Here is a 15,865-nt window from a genome sequence, read left to right on the forward strand (position 1 = left end):
AAAAGAAAAGAAAAGAAAAGAAAAGAAAAGAAAAGAAAAGAAAAGAAAAGAAAAACAAGAAAAAAGTGGGTGAAAAACACTAATATTGAAACATGCAAAATCCTGGTAGACACTTCAGACTTTGATCAGCCAAGAGTAGCAGTGTATCATCCAAAACCAAATCATTTTACTGTATTCAAATTGAATGGTGTAATAAGTAATTTTAGCTCTAAGTTTAAAAAATCAAACAAACAAACAAAAACTTTAGATAGCTTAAATTCTCTGGAGGTGGGTGTAAAATAATAGGAATACTAACCATAATGTTCTGAAATCATCGTCTAATAAAAACAATGCAAGCTCTCTATGAGTTCGGTGTTTGTTTTGTTTATTGCTGTACCCCCAGCACCTAGAATGTAGATGTTGCTCATTAAATATTAGTTGAATTAATGTTTTATAAACAACGGAATTTCAGTGGAATGCAATAGGGCTATCTATGTATACCCCTTTTCTAGCAACTACTCTCCCTTACCTTCACATAATGGGAGCAAGCACAAGCAAATTAGTAATGAACCTGACCCCTGACCACAGGTGATTGGTTGAAGAGTATATAACTCACCCAAACTGGGCTGATTACAATGCCCCACTTCTTTCCCTTCCCACCCGTCACAGTGAGTGGGACTGAGGCTCCAATTTCACTAAATCTAGACCAGTAAATCCCTTCCCTGGGAATTGTGGTCTAGGACAAGGAAAATGTCAAGTCAATCTCCATGGTATGATTGATTCTTAGGTGTAAAATTTAGGAACTGATCACAATCTTGTTTCCCACATGAAAAAAAATATGGACAAAAACGTCTTGATGGTATTTTCACTCCAGCTCTAATCATCCTCAAGACTCAGATGCATTTGTGGTCTTTAGTTGTGTGAGACACTTGAGTATTCACAAAGTAAATTTTCTTAAACTAGCTGGAGGTTTGTTTTTCTTTACCTGTTATTTGAAACTAAAAGAATTCTAAATTCTTCCTCCCTTCCTCCATTCTTCTCACCCTCTACCCCTTTCACCTTCTCTTCTCTCATTTCCTTGCTTCTCCCCTTTCTTCTTTTCTTCTTCCTCCCTCCCTTCTTCCTTTTAAAATTACCCATTAATCCATCTATTTCCTGTCTGAACTCTATATCCCACAAAAAAGAGGTTTTATTTCAAAATGAATAACTATTAACAAACTGTCAATTCCCTGAAGACTGGGCCTCAGTGATAAGGGAATGCAGTGAGCAGAATCATGAACTGAGGAGAACCTTTAGCCCCTCAAATGTGATCATTCATTTCTGTTGATACATGCACAGAGGCTTAATATAGAAGATTAACATTATTAACAGAATTTTTCTAATAAGTTGTTTTCTTCCCATTAAGTCTAAACACTGTATGTTTCTGGATAGCATGATTGATGTAATTATTACTCTAAGTGCCAATTACTAAAGCAAGAGAGCACTCTATGCTTAGTCTGAAACTGCCAGGATGCTCCTAGGTCAAAATGTCTAAAAATGTGTAAGTCCAAAACACACTCAGGATTTGTAGCACTGACCTTCTTTTCTAAACTCTCACCCTGGAGGTTACTTAATCTTAATAAAACTTAGCTTTTCTGTTTGAAAACCTGAGTCTTTAAAATAATAGGTGAAAATCTTAAAAAAAAAAAAAAGAAAGAAAAAGAAAGTTTGTTTAAATTCATGTGATTTTAAAACTACTTGGAATAATTAAAGCACAAGTTAATGTGTTATCATTATAACCTATTCACTAACAATAGTTAATCATTGCTAGCCATCATAGTGCCTATTGTGTGCCACGCACTTTAGTAAGAGCATTATACATATTTAATTATTTAGTTCTCATATGATTATCTGAGGTAGGTTTGATTATAATCCCCATTTTAAAGTTAAAAATCTTTAAGACAATAAAGTTAAACAGCTTGCCAGTTTCACTGATAATGTATTTGTCACAGTTTATTAGGGTTCTTCATTGCAAGAGACTAAACTGACTGAATTAAACCCTCCATATATTCTTCTAGAATCAGCAATTCAGTTGATTTGCTTTTCTTTGATATATCATGGGATGATTTTGCACTGTAAAACAAAGGATGAATCTGACAAAGATTTATAGACAAAAAAATATTCAGCAATAGAAAGTCAATACAAATGTTCTTTGGTTCTTCTTTTGATATATAATGATTTCATTTACATTTGGAGTGATGAGGGTGCCTTCACATACCAAAGGAGAATTTTGGTATCAGAAGGCTTGGATTCAAGGTTCCTGGCTATTCCATTTCCTGTCTGTGGTAGAGCATGCCACATCACATTTCTGACATCACATGGCTCATCCATACAATGAAAGGAAGGATTCCTGCCTTACCCATCTTAAGTGATTTTTTAAGAAACAAAAAGGCAATTCATGTAAAATTATTTGTAAATTGTGAAACATGAAAGCATATTACAAATATAGACATTATTACCCTGAAGTTATAGGCTTTGAAATATGAAGTATTGTCATGGGATCCTTGAGGTGTTCCTTTGCCAGCCGGAAACCACAGATAAAGAATAACATCATCAGGCAACTGGCTTTCACATTTATTGCAGAGAAAGGTGGAAGCAAAATGAACAGTATCACTAAAATGTTTCCTCAATAATAATTTTCTTATTCATCTGAGCTAGATTCGCAATTAGAAGCTTACAGAGTGAGAGGGAGTCTTTCCCCCAAAATTTGTATTACTTTCTTTAAGAATATTGACAATTATAACTTTATCTACAAATCTCTCATTTATGACTTTCTCAAAACATTTTTTTAAAACGGTACAAATATGACAAAAATATCAAAAGTGACTTGGTTTAAAGTTACATAAGTGCAACTCTTGCAAGACTGTTAGCTAAGTATTGAATACTTTCTCCTTCACCAACCTTGCCCTTCAGAATGAACAATTAGGAAATTTAAATTGCATTATCATATTTGAATATGACTTTGCATAGACTTCTTTTCTTTTCTTTTTTTTTCTTTTGAGACAGAGTCTCATTCTGTCGCATAGTCTAGAGTACAATGGTGTGATCTCAGCCCACTTCAAGCTCCGCCTCCTGGATCCTGGGTTCAAGTGATTCTCCTGCCTCAGCCTCCTGAGTAGCTGGGATTACAGACATTCACTAACACACCCAACTACGTTTTGTATTTTTAGTAGAGATGGGGTTTCATCATGTTGGCCAGGCTGGTCTCAAATTCCAGACCTCAACTGATCCGCCTGCCTCAGCCTCCCAAAGTGCTGGGATTACAGGAGTGAGCCACCATGCCCGCCCAACTTATTTTCATTTATTAATTTATTTCCATAATAGTATGAGGTACGTGGGAAGATGCCCATTTTTCGGAAATAGGAAACGAGAAGAACTACCACAGATGAGAGAGTAGGGAAAGAAAATATGACCTTGTAGTAGATTTTCTATCTCTGTTGAGTTTAGTTGTATAACTGTGTGTCAGTACAACCATGTGGTAAAGGGGAGTGAAGAGAAAATTTGGGGGCTGTGGGCATAATTAAAAGCAACTCTACTTACTGTGGTGAGTTTAGAGCTTTAGAAGCAATTACATCAGCTAACTCAAAAGACCCTTCAAAAATTTTAAGGCCACACATTTTCAGCATGGAGTATCCACGCTGCCTGTTCCACCCACTTTCCATTTAATCATCCTGTCTCTAACTTTAACTCTTATGTCAGATGTTTGAAAGAACTTAAGCATCTGACCTTAGAAAAGTACACTATGTTCCCCACAGGTTCACAGATTCCATGGAAACTAAACACGGTGCATTTAAAAAATATATAAAAAACACATTAACTATAAAAACCTCTCCATTTTATTTTATATTAAGCTTGGACAATTTTGTACAGCTGCTTTCTCAGTAAATAAGTTTGGAAATTTCCACTGCAAGAGTTTTCACTTAGGACTCACAGAAGAAGTCAGTATTCTTATCTTATTTCTGCTACTTACTCACTGGGTGGTTTTGCCCAAACTAAGACAAAAATATGTCTTAGTTCTTAGCACAGTGCCCTGACACATGCTAGTAGCTCAATAAATGTTTGTTGAATGAGTAAATGCATGAATGAATTGATGTATGAACAACTGTTTTTGTTGATTGATAGACTTTATAAGTATCCTCCAGATGAAATGATAAAGGCTCCTCTTATCAGTCTTTTGTACTTGTTCCTAATATAGCGCAAACCAATTCTGAAAGAGTTGAAAGACGATTTCAGTAATATTGTCTCCCCTCGTTTAATAAATGATGCAATTTCTGAGTAAAGCAATTCAATTTCTCTTAGTTGTTGCAATTATTGACCATCTGATTAAGGAAAGTGTGTCTAGCTTTAAATGAAAACTTGCTTTCAGGTGTTGTTATAATAAATAAATTTAAATCAACACCGTATTGATTCTGCTATATACTGAACAAAATCCTTACCACATGCTTCTAGTACCTAACTAAACTGCTGCCAAGGACTGTTCAGGTTGGTATAACTATTCAGACTAACTATGAAGTAGATTCTGCCTTGGAGACTGAATGTAAAAAGTGACACACTGCTAATGATCTCTAAAGAACAGAAAGAGAAATGAAACTGAAGAAGGGCATTGAAAACATAAATAGAAAAAAAGCATGAGGAAAATGAAGAAAAGATGAAAAGTAAGAAAAGTGAATTGTTTTTAAACTTCACAACTCAATTGATGTATATTTTTATACCTATCTAGTTTTTCATGTCTTAGAAAAAAGAATAATTAGTCTGTAAAGATGAAAGATTGTTATCCTAGGATCTCTTGTTAATTGAATAACAAGAAGAGAAAATGCTGCAGAAGAGGGAATGGGGGAGATCATCACAGGGAAGAAGAAATAAGGTTAACAGTTTGGAATAAATATAGAAATAAAAAATTAGAAAAAATTAAACTAGAGAGAAATGATTTCTCATCATTCTTTTTGTGCATTGGATAAGCAAAAATAAATGTTGGTAGAAGTATTAATTATGAGTACTCAATCCCTTACTGCTTAAATTGTTTCTTGTTTTGAATGTGGCTCAACCAGAAAAAGTATCAAAAGCAGAGAATGCTTCACCCACTCCCCACTTCTTTTCCCTTCCTTTCCTATAACTTTGAGGTAGAGAGAGAAAGAAGTTATTGAATACAAAAAGAAATTGGCATCATTATTCAACAAATACTCATTAAGCACCTATTCTATTCAGGGTATGGGGGATACAAAAATGGATGGCAAATGTCTTTCCATACACCATTTATAGTCTTTTTTTTTTTTTTTTTTCTGAGACAGGGTCTTACCCTGTCACCCAGACTGGAGTGCAGTGGCATGGTCATAGATCACTAAAGCCTCAAACTCCCGTGAGCCAGTGATCCTCCCACCTCAGCCTCTCGAGAAGCTGAGATAGTTTGACAGATTTAATGTTATAACTAACAGGATAAATGTTTCATTCAAGGTAATTGAACAGGTCACTTTTATAAACTAGAGTTAAACATTTAGAATTGCTTTGAAATGGCTTTTTTGTTGTTGTTGTTGCTATTGCTTTTCAAATTAGCCATGGAAGAGAAAATAGGAATCCATTTTTTTCTTGACTCTTTCTTTTGTTTTACAGCTGAAAAAAAAATTGTTTTTGTTAAATATTGTTGCTTCTGATAGCTCCAACTTTGTGTCCTTTCCTGAAGGAAAATATACCCATTAAGTGATAAATCTTGAGATAAGAAAAGAAAAAGCTAAAATCTAGCATTACGGATAAGAACAGTAGCCCATTATCATGACTAAGAAAAATAGGTTTGTTTTAGTTACAAATCCCTAATGACTTCCCAAATGTCATGCTAATGACTCAGTGATTACTCACTCATCAAAGAAAACACTCCATACTTAGAAGCCTTCAAGGCTACATTAGATCCTCACTTGTCTGAAGGTCACCTGTAATTATTCACTCACCCACCTCACAGGGGTACTGGATGGAATGACTAATGTATCATTGATAACTACTTTAAATGGTACATATTAAAAGCCAGATTCACATCTTGTATTCCTTTATGTAAAGTCATTGAAAAGGTACGATAATAAAATAGTCTTTGGAGACTTTCAGAAAAAGAACCTGTCTGAACAGATGAGAAATCATTTTTTAAAAGCAAGCTCACCACGAAAGGACTGCAGTTGCTATAAAGCCTTGGCCCCCAATGGTATCTTAACAAATATTCTTGACATACATTACATTACATCATTGCTTCCAACTGTACACAACACTATTTTTTGGTGACAAATAAGTGTGATAAGATGCAGCTCTTGAGACTGCTATGATTTTATTTTAAATAAATGTGTTTTAGTAATTTAGCCTTTAACACAAAGTGCTGTTGTATTTTAAGACAGGGTTGGTTGTCTTTAGAGTGAAACAAATCTTGAAGCTACATTTTAAATGTACATTGTTTTCTTTTGGTAAACTCCATGAGAACACATCTCCAATATCCCATTTATTTTTCTGCATTTAAAGAACAAATTAGAGATTAAATCCATTGGGAAGCACACATTTTAAATGACTCATGCTCATTCCTGTAAGTTAATAAGAAAGAGTATACAAATTCAGAAAAATATTCTCTGCAGCTTCTAAAGTGAAGACATATTATGAGCTCAGAGATAATCAAATATGAAGTCAGTATATTCTGGATCATGGTGTGGTAAGGCTCAGTTGGAATAAGAATAAGAAAGAAGAAAACTAGTTCCACAGTATCAGCATTTCTTTGGGAGGGAAGATAGGTTGTGGTATCAACAGTTCCCAGCTATCTACCAGAATCTAACTAAAAAGGTAGCATCTCACCAGCCTTTTGATTAATCATTAGTGTATTGGTTAATTTTTGGTGTCATTTTGACGGGATTAAGAAATAACCTAGATAGATGGAAAACCATTATTTCTGGTGTTTTTGCGAGGGTGTTTCTGAGGAGATTCGCATGTGCCTCAGTGGACTGAGTGGGGCAGATTCACCCTCAAGGTGATCAGAAACCATCCAGTAGGCTGAGGTCCCTGTGGAACAAAAAGGCAAAGAAAAGGTGAATTTCGTTGCTCCTGGAGTGGGGACTCCCTTCTTACCCTGCCCTCGGACATTAGAACTCCAGGCTTTTTGGCCTTTGGACTCTGAGGCTTGTGCCAGCAGCCTCTAAGGCTCTCTGACCTTACTTAGCCTTGGACAAAGGCTTCTCCGGTTCTGATGCCTTCAGACTTGGACCGAGCCAGGTTACCTGCAACCCAGGATCTCCAGCTTGCACAGAGCCTATCATAAGACTGACTTCTCAGGCTACGTAATACCAGGAGTCACTTCCCCTAAGAATTACCTCTTGTCTGTCTGTCTGTCTATCTATCTATCTATCTATCTATCTATCTATCTATCTATCTATCTATCCATTCATCCATCCTGGAGAACCCTGACTAATACAATTAGACTAGCTCTATGAAAAAGTGCTACATGATGGCAGAAATCCTCATGAGTTACAGTGGTAAACAGCAAATGGATAGGGGAAAAGTAGAGTGACAATAGGTGTACAACAGTCTAGTAGGTAGAAAAACCATCCCCAAGTATGTCCATTCCCTAAAACCCTGAAACCTGTGAATATTTTATGTTCCATACCAAAACAGATTTTGAAGATATAATTACAATGGGGAGATTATTTTGGATCACCAGGGCCCAATAGCATCATATAAGCACTTAAAAGGAGAGAATACTTTTCAAGCTAGAGACAAGAGACATACATCAGAAAGGGCGATCAGAGGTACTGGATGCATTAAAAAGGACTCCTGCTTGCCTGTTGGAGACAAGACAAAGAATGCAAGTGGTCTTCAGGAGCTGAGAGAAGCTCCCAGGTGACAGCCAGCATAGTAACAGGTACTGGGGCCTACAACTGCAAGACACTGAACATAGCCAACAACTTCAATGAGCTAAGTGGATCCTCTCCTAGCACACCAAAATACGAGTAAGCTGACACCTTGATTTTGGCTCTGGAAGGTGGTATGTGGAGGAACCAGTGAATTTTTCCTGGATTTCAGACCTGCAGAACTGTGAGATAATAAGTTTGTGTTGTTTTAGCCACTAAGTGTGTGAAAATTTGGTTCAGTATTCATTGTGACAAGTAATAAAAAACTAATTCAAGAAGGCAATTGTTATAACTGATTGTATATTAAGTTTGCAAACAAAGCAATATCAGCTATGTTCTTAGGATTCAGCGTATTTTGGGGATCTAGGAACATCTCTTCCCTGAACACACCTTTTGGAAAGACCTCGCGTTGGCTGATGTTGATGGGAAAAGTGCTGGAAAGACCATGTCCTTGTACTCAAAGGGAAAATTCAGGGAAAGACCAAGAAACACATGACTAACTCTAACCCATCAGGATTAAAAAAAAGCTGTTAATAGAGATTCAAACAAAATGATGTGGGAACTAGAGTCTGATCTGACTCCCGGAGGAAGTGGGGGTTGTGGGGGCAGTTCACAGGGGTGTCAGTGGAGTTGAGTTGGGCCCTGAATCAGGACGAGGGTCTTAGCATTGTTTGGAAATCTTTTCCTGCCCCACTGTCCAGACAGGATCACATGTAATGAAGTACCTCAATGCGCAGTACATTCTGTACCATCGTGATGCTCCAGGTCTCATCCCAAACCCATAATACAAATAGACTCAATGGATTCCAGGAGGTTGGATGAGACTGTTCTAATATGTGCAGCCTCAGAGTTTTGTCTCCTAAAAAAGTTCAAATCAAATTTACACCTTTTTCTGACAATTGGGAGTTTGAGGTTCTCCGACATGATTCAGGAATGTAACTTAAAGTACTTATAAAAGTAGTTTCTAATCCTCACTATTTTTCAGAATCAACCATGGGTTTTAAAAGAAAAGAGCTGCCATATTCCTATCCCCAAATGACAGAATCAGAATTTCTATAGGTGAGTCTTAGGCATATGTATTTTTTTTTAACTCCTCAAGGGAATGAACTTTATTTTTATTAAGTCCTCCAGGAATAGTGATTTCATAACCAAAGTTTTGATGAAGGCAGCAGTAAATTCAAGGTTACATAATCTGACAAAAACTGAACTTCACATACACCCGTGTTCATCATGTAACAAATCACCTGAGGGAAGGCAGAGTCATCACTCTCTAGTGACCTTATCTGAGGACTTCTGTGATAACCTGCACGCATGGTCACAGAGGAACTAGAGTGAACGACTGCAAAATTTACTCACAAAAATTCTAATTTCACTTCAATGTGAATGAAAGTTAATGCTTAAAACTCCAAAGTTTCAACTTAGGTTATGATTCTCATAAACTTTGCTTGAAAAGAACAATGTACAGCATACACCACCATTACTAGCTATAGAAAAATATCAATATGGAATTCAATTAAGGGAAAATCTGAGGGGAAAACTGAATCTCAACATATACCTCTAAATAACTAAATGTAATGAGCTTCTGTTGTTAATAATTGATAACAGGCTGAATAAATATTCAAGAGCTTCCGATTTTGATTTTTTGGTAGTGATCACTATAATTCTGGACGCTATTTCTTTTAGAAAAGAAACAAGAAGTGTTACAGTAGGTAGCTAGTCAGGCATGAGCGGGTAGGAGAAGGCTCCCCCCAGTATACACACATGTATGCACATGCAAACACACGCACACACACACACACACCACGAATGTCAAGTGACCATCGGATGGTTACCTCTCTCTCTAAAATAGTAATTGGTCACAGCTGACACCAGGGAAAGGCGGTCTCCTGATAGATAGAGAAAAACCTGAAACTGGTGTTCAGTAGCTTCCTGATGAAACCTCAGGAGTTGGGTGAGTGGACTCAATCATGTGCATTATGGGGCAAAATGGCAAAGTTTGACTGGTACATGATGTTCTAGGAACATTCGACTGTTAAGGGAAGAATGCCTTAAGTGAGCATGCATACAACTCCGGTAAATTGACCGTACATGCTCACCTCCCAAGCACTAGCAGGCAATGCACATGCAAACATCCCATCCCAAGGGAAGAATTGAGAAGAAGGGACACAAGACCCCAGAAATATGCCAACACATAAAACCTCAACTCAAAAGGTCAAACTGCACACTTGATCTCTCAAGTCGCCTGCTTGGCCCTCTTCCAAGTATACTTCCTTTCATTCCTGCTCTAAAGCTTTTTAATAAACTCTCACTTCTGCTCTAAAATTTGCCTCAGGCTCTCTTTCTGCCTTATGCCCCTCCGTCGAATTCTTTCTTCTGAGAAGGCAAGAATTGAGGTTGCTTCAGACCCATACAGATTCTCTGCCGGCAGTAAAAGTAGTCAGAACTATAACGCAGTTAACTTAAGCTTGAGTGTTCCTGTAGAAGAGTATTGAACTTAACAACAACAACAAAAAAAAAACTACAATTTATTCAAAAAGAAACTCGGTTTCATATGGGGGGATATTAAATATACTATTATCCCCAAATTTTGAGTGTAAATGTGTATTGTGAGTATGTGGCTTCCTTCAAGCGGTTTTGAAAAATTGCTGTTTGTGACAGAAAGACAGAATTATAACTTCTTAAAGTATAACTACTGAGATACATCTATCTAGAAAAGTATAGTTAACAGTTTCAACTATTGTCACTCAGTTTAATTGTACTTGCATCATTTATGTGTAAAGTCTATTCTATAAATTAACAAACGCTTTATAAGACCAAGAATACAACAATTTTGTAAGAAATTTACCAGTAAGTGGTGAGACCGTTAAAGGAAAGAGGTCCAGATCCAGACCCCAAGAGATGGTTCTCAGATCTTCTGCAAGAAAGAATTCAGGGCGAGTCCATAGAGTAAAGTGAAAGCAAGTTTATAAGGAAAGTAAAGGAATAAAAGAGTGGCTACTCCATAGTACTGCTACTCCATAGGGATAGCTATATTCAGGCCTCTAATTTTTAGACCTTATAGGGTAACTTCCTGATGTTGCCATGGCACCTGTAAACTGTCCTGGTGCTGGTGGGAGAGTAGCAGTGAGGACAACCAGAAGTCACTCTCATTGCCATCTTGGTTTTGGTGGGTTTTGTCTGGCTTTTTTACGGAAACCTGTTTTATCAGCAAGATCTTTATGACCTGCATCTTGTGCCAAATCCTCTCTCATCCTGTGACTTAGAATGTTTTAACTGTCTGTGAATGCAGCCCTGTAGGTCTCAGCCTCATTTTACCCAGCTCCTATTCAAGATGGAGTTGCTCTGATTCAAATGCCCCTGACACTTTCCCCCTCCCTTTTATAAGATAACCTTTGCAGAGAGATGAACATCTATCTTCTGTAACTTCTTCAGGCTGAATAGGGGCAATGATATTCCTGTCTAAATATGAGGGTCTCTCATACTCAGGGTAGACAGGCACTCAGTCAGAAAGCATTAGTATGGCGAGGGCCATTCATAACTCTTTAGTTCTGACAAAAAGTGATATCTGGAAGATTAATAAATGTTTAAGAAAACATTGAGTAGCTTATCCTCATTCCTACATAAAGAGTGCAACAGCAATATATTCCACAAGAGTAAAGCAAAATAAGTAACATAGCCCAAGTAAACTAAATTAGAAGACTTTCCATGAACTGGAAAACTGTTGGAACCAAGCTAATATGGGATTATTAGATGATTCCAGTACATGTCCAGAATTAGAATACTGATTCAAAGTTTTACATTATCCAACTCTCCTGTTTCTTCTGAGCAGCCATCAGAGATCCTGATTGGTTTACAGGAATAAGCAGGGTTAGCCTAAATTTCAGAGAAACAAACTTAAAAACAACTGATAAACTAGAATTTAATAACAAGTGTACCACAGTTCTTGAAACATAATATTTTTCTCCAGTTTTCTTTTTTTAATAAAGACAAACCATGATAAGATTCATTTGTTTTATTATCCTTGGCCTGACTATTTGCATAAAGTGCAGCAAGAATAATTATTTTTCACATAAGCTCTTTTTAAATTGGTTTAGATGGAACTCTGTTCCATAGAAGGAATCTTAGATAAGACTTTTTTAGAGCTGAGCGCTGACATGGGCTTGTACCCTCAAATACCTATGAGTTGGGTAAATTATTCTCTTCTTGAGATCCAAAGATAACTTGGGGCTTCTGGACCTGTTAGAAAGTGACATTCTTTACTTACCACAGGTCAGAAACCCTGTACAGGGACTGTGTAGGCAAGATATGAGGCCAGTTCTCCAAGGGTCTTTTATTGGCTTTACAAGTCAAATTTGATTCCTTAAAGGAAAACATGCCATTCCAGTGAAGGCACTGGTAAAATAACCAGTTTCTCCAACTGTGTCTTCTTGCAAAGGAAAACAGATTCTTACTGCAGTTATGCAAATAACTATATTGCCAAAAATTAAGAATACTTACAAATAGTTTCCAAATTCTGGAGAAATTAGGTAGAGATAAACAAATATGCTCCAAATTTTGTTTATAGGAGTATACTTTACTTAATTGCTCCAAGCTGTGAATAGCTTCTGTAGTTCAGTCCATGCAGTTAACTCCTGTTCTGTTTGATATTCATGAACATTCCAGTTCTCCATGAGAGTTCTGAAAACTGTTTCTTCTAGTGTCACAGTCTTCAAAGTTATCAGAAACCTGTATTTAAGAACACCTGTTAGAGTTCTATGGCTAATTATAAACCACCTTCTAAAGAGGACCAAAACAAGAGAACAATCGTCCATGATTGACAAAACATGTTAGGACAGTCACAGTTAAAAACACGATTGACAAAGAAATTTGGTTACCTTCATGGCATACAATGATTTTTATATAACAATTATAATTATTACCAATGACATATACTGAGGCATATTAGAATTATAGGAATATATAATTTCACAACACATACTAATAACAAATTTATATGAATATAACCCAAATAGAGTTAAACACCATTTCACATTTGATAATTCTTCCTATATGACTTTTATACCAAATAAACCAAATGTCACTGTTGCATTCATGTATTATTGATGTCAAATCCAATTCTTAATAAAACCTTATAGATAAATGTATTTAATTTTAATCAGTTTGACTATAAGGTAAGATTTTTACAAATCTTTTATAACCCTTTACAAATTTTTGTTAAAGAGCAGATTATAAGCAGGTTTTGGCTTTAAAAACAATCTGTTGTGCTTTTACTCCAATGTTTAGTTTATGGAAAAACTAAATAGCCCTTTAACTTTAGCCAAAGTACACACACAGAATCTCTTTTACAATCAATTTTTCACAGAATTTCCACACTTTGCTTAAACCTTCAGATTTTTCCTATCTAACTTAAAACAATCCTTTAACCTTTTAGGCAAAAAAAAAAAAAAAAAAAAAAAAAAAAAAGAAATCATATTCCCATGCCTTCTGATAATCTTTTACCAAAAACTCATTTTACTTTTCATTACACCTTGCTTGTAAAACTGTTTATTCAGTAGTCTCAAATACATGTTACACTGTTAACTCTTAGTGGCTTTTACTTTGGTGAAAACCTTGGTAAGTAAGGGATTTTAATTACATGCTATGTATGAAGCCTATGATCCAGACAGAAGTGCAGATAAAGTCTGACTCTTTCCAGCATCTAAGTCCTCATCTCCCAGGCCTTACATAGAATTTAATTCTTCAAAGTAAACTGAACAATTTTCAAAAGTCAAGGAAGCAGTTTATGACCTTAAGGTATTTAGCAAACTTAATATGTAATTTAGAGCAAATGTTTACATTTTTGAAGATATTTATATTTTACCAATAATCTTTAAAACGGTCTTTATTTCCCAAAGATTACTTAAGTCACTTGAACTAAAAGGCATTACACTTTTCACTGTTTTTTTTTTTTTTTTTTTACAAAATATTTGATTTATGCACTTATTATTTTTAAACCAATTAAAACTTTTCTATATCACACACAGTACATGTAAATACACAGAAGAAGATAAATGACTCATCCCCTATGCCAGGAATTGAACCTCAAACCGAGGTCACCACTGAAAAAAGAAAGCATGGCCACATGGTTACAAGGTCAAGCTCCCAAGGACATAAAAGACAAGAAGAAAACCTCATACAGATTTTTCTGCAACCTACAGCAAAATTTGTAATTGACCCGTTTGCTGGGCCATCTTGAAAACCAGGTGTACAGGGGTCCTAGGCCCCAATCTGTCCTAAAGTAGCCCTCTTTATAACAGAACAATACAGAAAGACGCACAAAGCACACTAGATTCACTATAGTTTAAGCCTAGCCTCACAAATCCTTTCTTCCATTAATCAAAACTTTACAAAGGAGATAAACAGTGATTTTTACCATTCTTTCAATCGATTTGCAAAGAGAGAGAGAGAGAGAGGCCAGAAGCCTGGCTTGTAAGAAATCCTTCCGCTTTTGCCAGCATGCCAGGTTTCTGGGTTCCCTTTCCCTGACTGGCCCTAGTGACCTGGCTGGCTGCACCATAGCCCTGGGGGCCAAGCTGCAACAAAAGGGAAAAGTATTTTTTTCCATTTTGGCCAGAGCAAAATACGTGTGACAAAACATAAAAATTAGCCACTATGCTTAGCACCCAATATCAAACTGGCAAGGCTAAAACTTGTCCCCAGTTGGGCCCCATCATAGTTAATCCAACCTCCAACTAGGAGTTTTAACCTGTGGTCTTTGGGCAAGATGGTCTCCCCAAGTAACCGAAAAGATAAGGGTAAGAAGAGAGAGAAAAGCATTGCCTGTGACAGGGTGGGGAAGGTGAGGTGTTCAGGGAGGTCAGAGAAAAGACCCACCACTTGCAGCTGACATTGTAAAGCTCAGGTTGCTAAGTGTAAAAGGCAGATTATTCCAAAGAGAATAGCAGTTAACATCCCATGGTGCCAAACCCGTTCTTAGATGTAAGGTATTTTACTGAGAGGGGCCTCTAACCCCTTAAATGTTAGAAGGGACTTCAACCCTCCTAAGGTGGGCCTCTAACCCAAGGTTGATCAAGCATCCTTGCCTTTTATTAAGACAGGCCTGTAACCAACTCTGTCTTAGGAGAGACTCTAACTCCCCTAAATTGGGCCTCTAACCCAATCCCATCCTTTCCCCGGGTACCTCACCACTTACCCGAAGTCAGCCGATCAGTGCTGCAGTCTATTTCCTTTGGGTGGCAGGACCACTTACCCGAAGTCAGCTGATCAGCGCTTCAGTCTACTTCTTTTGGGTTGTAGGACCACGTACCTGAAGTCAGCCGATCAGTGCTGCAGTCTATTTCCTTCGGGTTGCAGGGTTTCTTCAGTATCGTCCTTTCAGGGTTCAGGAGAAAGACGTTACCGGACCCCACCACTTACCCGAAGTTAGCCTTCGGATCGTGGGTTTCTGCACTACAGTCCCTTCCGTGGTCACCAGAAAGATGTTACAGGAACGGGGTACGATCCAGACCCCAAAGAGGGTTCTTGAATCTCATGCAAGACTAATTCAGGGTGAGTTCGTAGAGTAAAGTGAAAACAAGTTTATTAGGAAAGTAAAGGAATAAAAGAATGGCTACTCCATAGACAGAAAAACCCCAAAGGCTGCTGGTTGCTCATTTTTATGCTTATTTCTTGATTACATGCTAACAGAGGGCTGGATTATTCATGCCTCCCCTTTTTAGACCATATAGGGTAACTTCCTGATGTTGCCTTAGCAGCTGTAAACTGTCACAGTGCTGGTGGGAGTGCAGCAGTGAGGACGACCAGAGGTCACTCTCATCGCCATGTTGATTTTAGTGGGTTTTGGCCGGCTTCTTTACTGCAACCTGTTTTATCAGCGAGATCTTTATAACCTGTGTCTTATGCCAACCTCCTCTCTCATCCTGTGACATGGAATGTTTTAACTGTCTGTGAATGCAGCCAGGTAGATCTCAGCCTCATTTTAC

Source organism: Piliocolobus tephrosceles, chromosome 1 (assembly GCF_002776525.5).
Source record: "Piliocolobus tephrosceles isolate RC106 chromosome 1, ASM277652v3, whole genome shotgun sequence".
Lineage (NCBI taxonomy): Eukaryota > Metazoa > Chordata > Mammalia > Primates > Cercopithecidae > Piliocolobus > Piliocolobus tephrosceles.